Here is a 7969-nt window from a genome sequence, read left to right on the forward strand (position 1 = left end):
GGAGGGATCTTATTTTCCAGATGCTGAGGGAGGCTTTTTTTTTTCTTTTTTTAATGTGCACTAGCCATTTCTCCTTTGTGGTGTATTAATTGCATATCACACTCTTTTGAAAGTGTATATTTATTTTTGTTTATGTTTGGCTGGACCGGCTCTTGGATGTGGCATGCAGAACCTTCGGTTGCGGCACGTGGGATCTAATTTCCCAGCCAGGGCTTGAACCCAGGCCCCCTGCATTGGGAGCTCAGAGGCTTAGCCCCTGGGCCACCAGGGACATCCCTGAGGGATTCTTTTCAGAATGCCTTTTGGACGGCTTCTTGCTCTTCTTCCCAGGATATTCTCTCTATGAATTCTTTTTAAAAAAACATTTTTATAATTCTTTTCCATGCATCTAGTTGCAAAAGCATCTTGTATCCGTGATCTGCTGCCGCTTAACAAAGCACCCCACGCCCAGTAGCTCAGAGCAGTGAACACTTTGGTGGGTCAGGAATCCGGAGCCACTCAGCCATGTGCTCGTTTCTGGTCCAGGATCTCTGCAAAGCCAGGCTCTCGGTCCTTTGAAGGCTTAAGTGGGGGTGGAGGACCCATGTGCTGGTGGGGTGGTGCTGGCTGGAGGTCAGTTCTCGGCCAGGCCGACCTCTCCTTGGGGCTGCTTGAGCATGCTCACAGCATGGCAGCCTGCGACCCGCATGCCAGATCGGGGCAGCGGTCCCTGGAAGTCACCCAGCAGCACCCTCCTGCGCCGGGAATGAGGTCCGGGGGCACCCTGGGAGCCTGCATCGCTCATCCCTGAGGACAAGTCAGGTCTTCACAGGGAGGCTATGAAGGGATTAAACCACAGCAGGAGACGCTGAGGTTACATCCAGTGCAGAAGTTTCCTTAGTATGACCCCAACCAGTGCGGCGTATTTCCCAGCTCACAGGAGCCCTAAGACAGGGACTGCTCCTCCACGCTGTATAGACAGCCAGCCAGCCTGGGTCGTGAAGATGAGCACCCTCTCAAAGCCACATGCTGCTGCGATGGGGCCAGGCCGGGCAGCATAGTAACTATCTGCGTGAGTTATTTCCCGACAGGAGGTCCTGCTTAGGAACCCTAAACTAACTAGCCACCACCAGCCAGAAGAGGTCAGGAAAGGTCAAAAGGAGAGGCCGCGGGTCCCACCACCTCCCAGAATCCTTCTCGCTGGAATCCACCTGGGCTGAACAATGCGTGCACCGCTAGGAAGGACTCTGAATCAGAAAGATTGGCCAGAGACCACCCGGAAACTAATCCCATCATGAAAAACCCGAGCCTTCGAGCCGCGTGTCAGAGCAGTCCCCCGGGTCCCCTCACCCTCCTGCTCTCTGCCTGGGCGCCCCTTCCCAATAACGTCTCTTGCTCTGTGAGCGTGTGTGTCTCCTCGGACAATTCATTTCCCAGCGTTAGACAAGAGCTCACTCTCGGGCCTTGGAAGGGGTCCCCCTTCCTGCAACAAATGGCAATCCACCAGATGTGTTGGGGGGGACTGGAAGAAGAAGGGAGAGGGGTGAGCGTCAGCTGAAGACAGTCTGCTGCCCAGGAGGTGGGGAGGGAAACAGGCAGGGGCTAACCCCCCTAGGACTGTGGCTCCCACATTCTCACAGTTAGTGCTGCCCAGGGCTGCCCCGTCACCATCAGAGGGCCCCTGGAGTGGGGATGGCAGGTCTCTTCCCCAGCTATGGGTGGGGGCTCCGTGCTGAGTTACCATGGAAAGCAGATGGTTAAAAACTTTGACCCAGAAATGTCACCTGCTGGAACCTGTCCTGAGTTAATCATTCGGGAAGGGGGTGAAGACTTAGCTGGTCACTCGCCCAGCCTTGTTGGAGAGAGTTCAGAACATCCCACAGGCCCGCTGAGAGGTGACTGGGCACACAAGCAAACAAAGGTCTGTTCAGGCGACAGTCCTGTGCAAACCTTAAGACAGCGCCACAGCCCCAGGCCCCGAGCTCTGGACGCCCCTCGCGAGAGACACGTTCTCCAGGGCCCGGGGTCTGCCCGACCCCTACAGGGAGGCCATAGCCGGGATCCACACCCTCAAGATGGCCAAGATTTAGGGGGAAACAAGTGTTTCCAATGCCAGAAGGAAGCTTTTCTTTATTGATGTTTCCGTGTGTGTGTCTGACTCTTTACGATGCGATAGCCCTCCAGGCTCCTCTGTCCGTGGGATCCTCCAGGCAAGAATACTGGCGTGGGTTGCCATGCCCTCCTCCAGGGGATCTTCCCAACCCAGGGACTGAACTTGCATCTCTTATGTCTCCTGAATTGGCAGGCGGGTTCTTTACCACTAGCACCACTTGGGAAGCCCACAGATGTTCAGACAAGTCTATTTACCTATGATCCAAACGGAAACACAACATTTAGTAAAACGTCACTTAGGGCTTGTGGATCCCCGAGAGCACAGCTGAGGACTCCAGGTCTCCTGAGAGAACCAGTGACAAGGCGTAGGCGGAGCGTGGCCCCAGCTGTGGGAGCTGCCCACAGGCATGCAGATGTGCACTGATGGGTGTACCTGCAATAAAAAAAAAAACCCTAAAATCTGGAAACCTGTGCTGCAGTGATAACATCGGTCGGATGTTGAGCTTACAGGCGACTTTTTCTCATTCTTACCCACCTGCATCATTTCTTACTGAGGTGAGATTCATATGCTGTAAATTCAACTGCTTTAAATTGTACAGCTGAGCGGCGTTCAGTACATTCACAGTGTTGGGCAATCGACGAGTCTATATCTGATTCCAGAACGTTTCCATCCCCCCCGAAAGGAAACCCAAGTGCCTCACTGGAGTCTCTCCTGCTTTCCCCCACCCCGGCCCCGTCACCCACCAATCTGGTTTCTCTCAAAACCCTCCTCTCCTGGATGTTTCATACGAGGGGAGTCACAGTATACATCCCCGGGGGAGGGCACAGCAACCCACTCCAGTACTCTTCCCTGGAGAATGCCCACGGACAGAGGAGCCTGGCGGGCTCCAGTCCACGGGGCCACAGAGAGCTAGACACGACTGCGTGGACTTCGCACGCACGCGCGCAGGCACACTCGACCCGCCTTTTTGTCTTGCTTCTTTCCCTTAGTGTCTGGCGTTCACGTGTGTGGTAACGTGGGCAGAAATTCATTCCTTCTCATGGCCGACTAGTACCCCATTGTATGGATGGTCCAGGTATCACTACTCCATTCACAAATAGAAATGTCCATTCATCAGTCGGCGGACATTCACCTGTACTTTTGTTTTGGCCACGTCACACAGTGTGTGAGATCTTAGCTTCCCAACCGGGGACTGACCAGGTCCACACGCCCTGCATTGGAAGGCAGAGTCTTAGCTACTGGATCACCAGGGAAGCCCCACCTGTATCTTTTACAAAGAACATCTAAGACCCTCCGAGCGAAGGATGAGCCAGGCGGAGGTGGCCTTGCCCCACCTTCTCTCCCGAGTCCTCCCTGTCCCATCCTTGTTCACTTCTCCACCCTCCCTGCTTCCGGGCTTCAACCCGCTCGACAGTGAGGATCTGGAGGAGGTGAGGTTAGGACTGTCAACACAGGTCATGAGAACGGCTCGTGTTCCACTCTGGGGTCTTTCAGATCCTTGACGCTTGAACATTCCCAGCAGCGCCATGCCAGGCACGGAAGGACAGGCGACGTGGTCCTAGGAAAGGGGAGCTGGGCAGGGGCATGTGCAGACGTACAGGGGCTGTCCACGCACCTGGAGGGTCTTCAGGAAGCGGCAAGCAGCCCTGCCGAGGGCCGCCAGCTCGCTCCAGTCCCCAAAGGGCAGAGAGGGCCGGGGCAAGCTCCCTGTGTGGGCGTCTGGGCCTCACTGTGCGGTTGTTCCTCCAGGATAAACTCGGAGGGGCGCTTCCCCAACTTCCGCGGGCTCCGAGGGTTGGGCCCGGAGGGCACAGGAAGGGGAGGGTTCGCCTAGAGGCAGCTCTGGCGGGGGGTGGGGGGCAGCCACAGGCCGATCCCACACACCCGCCCTGGGGGGCTCTGTCTTCTGAGGACAGGTTCTCCCCAGAGGATGTGGTGCATGGACTATGTTCTGGCAGGGCTGCGGTCCCCCTGGCCAGATGCTGGGTGCCTGCCAGGCCCCTTACGCTCCGTCTGGCCAGCCCGACCATTTCTCCCTGGGCCAGCCTGCGCTCCTGCCTGGGGCCTTAAGGAGGTGGTGGGAAAATACGTCCACCGGCAGCGCAGCGGGGGCTGCAGGGCAGAGGCAGAGGGCTCCTGAGGGCCCCTGGGGCCCAGGGTCGGCCTGCACTGGCCGGGCAGCGCAAAGTGCGGGCGAGACTCCATGCGGGCCCTCAGGAGGCCCTGACCAGCGGAGACACTGCATGCACCCCGCCCGCCCGGGGCGACAGTGCCCTGCTGACCCCGGGCGGCCTGCGTGCTGAGAGACCGGCAGCGCCAGGAGCGAGCCAGCCGGCCCTCCACAGTGGCCGCGGCCATCCTCGGCGGGGACGCCAGACGGCAGTGCCGTCAGCCCAACAGATCGGGGGGCGGCCTCCCCAGGACGCTGGTCTTAGAGGGATTTCCGGGGCTGAGGCAGGTCGGGGGGGGCTCCCCCTCCCTGGGGGCTCAGGGCCAGGCCGAGGTGACCAGATCTGCCCGGGAGTCCTCAGCCCCAGGGCTGCAGCCCTGCTCTCTCCTGGTGCCAGGGACGTCCAGCGGCACTGCTGGGTCCAGCTGGAGGCACAGCTGGTCTTACAGAACCCAGTGACCAGACGCGGGGGGTCGCACCCCTGTCTGCTGGGACGGCCTGCCGGACCTCTGGGGTCACACACACCGCTCGTGGCTGCTAAGACCCCACAGGATACCCCCGCCCCCCGCCTCGGGTCCCAAGCAGGGCTCACCGTCTGCCAGGCCCAGAGCCCAGGACCTGGGTCCACAGGCTTCTAGGGGCCCACGGGAGTGTTTTCAATTTTTTTCCCTCTCCAAATCAGAAAGAAATTGGAAGGGAAAATAATGAACTTTTAGGGTTCCCTTTTACTTTTTTTATACTAATAGGGTCAGAATATAACTTTCATTGTTTTTACAGAGGAAGGGAGGGAGGCAGAGACAGGAGGAAGCAGAGAAAGAGAACAGAGGGGAGGAAGGGAGAGGGAGAGCCTGGAGCCCACAGCTTTGGCGGCGGGCAGGCGCTCTGTCGCCCCAGCCTCCGATGTCGGGGTGAGTGTCCTGGGGCTGCGGCTCCCAACCTGTGGGTGGAGAGGTGGGTGGGTGGGGAGTTCAGAGGAAGGGGACAGAACTCAGAGTGGGCAGGGGGTGGGAGGAAGGGAAGCCCCCAAACCCTGTACAACCCCCCAACACCATTTTGGCCATAGGATGAGCACCAAGACCCCCAGCCTGCTGGCTGTTCCAGGCCAACCACTGTACCCTTCACTGGGGCAGACAACCCGGAGAGGGTCAACTCTCGGGGGGCAGGGGGTTGGGTGTGCCCCCCTGGGGAGCAGAGAGGCCGGGTCACTCTGAGCCCCTCCGTCGTCCTCCACCCTGTGGCCAGAGCTGCGTCCACTAGGGGGCAGTGCTGCCCAGCCACTGGCAGAGCCGGTTGGCAAGTGTGGCTGAGAACCCAGGGTGGGGCTAGGGTACTGGATGTATTTTATCCCCTGCTCCGAGGATAACATACAGGACGCCTGGTGAGATTTCCATCCCAGATAAACAACGAATGACATTTTTTAGTACACGTTTGTTCTAAATATTACCTGGGGGCGTTGTTCAGTCGCTCCATCGTGTCCTACTCTTTGGGACCCCACGGACCACAGCACGCCAGGCCTCCCTGTCCATCACCAAGTCGGGAGCTTGTTCAAACTGATGTCCGTTGCGTCGGTGATGCCATCCAACCATCTCATCCTTTGTTGCCACCTTCTCCTCCTGCCCTCAATCTTTCCCAGGATCACAGTCTTTTCAAACGAGCTGACTCTTTGCATCAGGTGGTCAAAGGATTGGAGCTTCAGCTTCAGTCCTTCTAATGAATAGTCAGGATTGATTTCCTTTAGGATGGACCGGTTTGATCTCCTTGAAGTCCAAAGGACCCTCAAGAGTCTTCTCCTGGGACATACTTGTCTTGGAACAGTGCTTTACTCCTGTTGACCTGCTTCAGATCTCCCCAGGGCCCTGTATCATTTTACTTGCCTGGTCCCAGGGCAGCACAGGCAAGGGCGGGGAAGGCAGGGCTGCAGCCCCGGCTCCAGCTTCATCAGCTCAGGGACGGATGTTTGACTGGGTCACCGGGAAACCACACCCACACTGCACAGTGACTCAGGGGGGTGTTGGCACTGGTGCTGGCTGGCATCCAGGCAGGGTGGGGCCCTTGGGTGTGTTAGACTGAGCTCCAGAAACTTGCCTCTAACCTCCCACCCAGAGGGAGCAGGAGCCAAGAACTCTGAGGTCTCTGAATGGTGAAATCCCAGGTGGCACTAGTGGTAAAGAATCTGCAAGAGACGCAGGCTCGGTCCCTGGGTCGGGAAGATCCCTTGGAGAGGGAAATGGCAACCCACTCCAATATTTTTGCCTTAGAAATCCCACGGACAAGAGGAGCCTGGTGGGCTACAGTCCATGGGGTCTCAAAGAATCAGACACGACTGAGTGACTGAATACATAGTGAATGGTGAAGGGGGAGGCGGGGGTCAGAGGCCAGAGAACTGGGTCTGCTCCCTCTGGGAGGGTCGGCGGCTATAGTTCGAGTTGTTGGGATGCTCTCGACTTGTGCAGTGCACAGCCTGCGTAACTGGGCCAGGTGGTCCTGGGCTGTGTCTCTGCTTCCCTCTTCAGCCAGGGCCTCTGCCTCATCCTCACCTGCCGGGCTTCTGCTTCCACCATGGCCCCTGTGGCAGCACAGGGGCATCCCTGGTTATGTTTAGGTCACGGATTCACCTTGAATTTCACTGTCACGCACGGACAGATGCGAGAGCTGGACCACGAAGAAGGCCGAGGGCTGAAGAACTGATGCTTTTGAACTGTGGTGCTGGAGAAGAGTCTTGAGAGTCCTTTGGACAGCAAGGAGGTCAACTCGGTCAATCCTAAAGGAAAGCAACCCTGAATATTCACTGGAAGGACTGATGCTGAAACTGAAGCTCCAATACTTTGGCCACCTGATGCGAAGAACTGACTCACTGGAAAAGACCCTGATGCTGAGACAGGTTGAGGGCAGGAGGAGAAGAGGGCAACAGAGGATGAGATTGTTGGATGGCATCACTGACTCGATGGACATGAATTTGAGCAAACTCCGGGAGATAGTGAAGGACAGGGAGGCCTGGTGTACTGCAGTCTGTGGGGTGGCAAAGAGTCGGACCCAACTGAGAGACAGAACGTCAACGAATGAGGGGAGAGACGCACATGCCCCCTGGTCTGCTCTGCTCCAGTGCTACGTGGCCCACCCTCCACGGCTGGCTCAACTGCTTGCGTGTGAGTTCGCAGCGGGGAGAAGGCAGGAGCTCAGAAACCCCGCTCCCTGGGACAGGGTCTCCACAGGGGAATGCAAAGCAGGCTGGACAGACAGAATGGGATTGCTACCTGGGGCCCGCGTGCAGCTCCTTTCAGTGAGAGCGCCCTCTTGAGCCCGGTTCTCTGGAGGCCATCCCTGGTGCAGAAGCAAGCCAGTGGTTTCCGCCAGTGACTATTCTCTGAGAACCTAGTCGTCAGCCCCTTTCTGCGGGCGGTGGCCCAGGCTCAGCAGGTCAGGCCCTAGTTGTCCCCCGGCAGTCCGTGAGCTGCCGGGCACCAGGTAGCAGGCGTGTTCCTCTCTGGACTTACAAGGGAGGAGTCCTTCATTCATTCATTCACCAGTGAACTGTGCAGGCCCCAGCCACAGAGCAGGGAGCTGCCGGGAGAGATCTCAGGGGTTGGATGAGAGGAGGTGGGGGGTGGCAGCAGGAAGCGCCAGCCTCCGCCCTACCCTTGGGGCCCCAGGGCCTGGCAGGACGCCGGGACATGGTCAGCACAGCACCCACGGCCCGGGCTGGGCCT

The sequence above is a fragment of the Capricornis sumatraensis genome, chromosome 1 (assembly GCF_032405125.1).
Source record: "Capricornis sumatraensis isolate serow.1 chromosome 1, serow.2, whole genome shotgun sequence".
Taxonomy (NCBI): domain Eukaryota; kingdom Metazoa; phylum Chordata; class Mammalia; order Artiodactyla; family Bovidae; genus Capricornis; species Capricornis sumatraensis.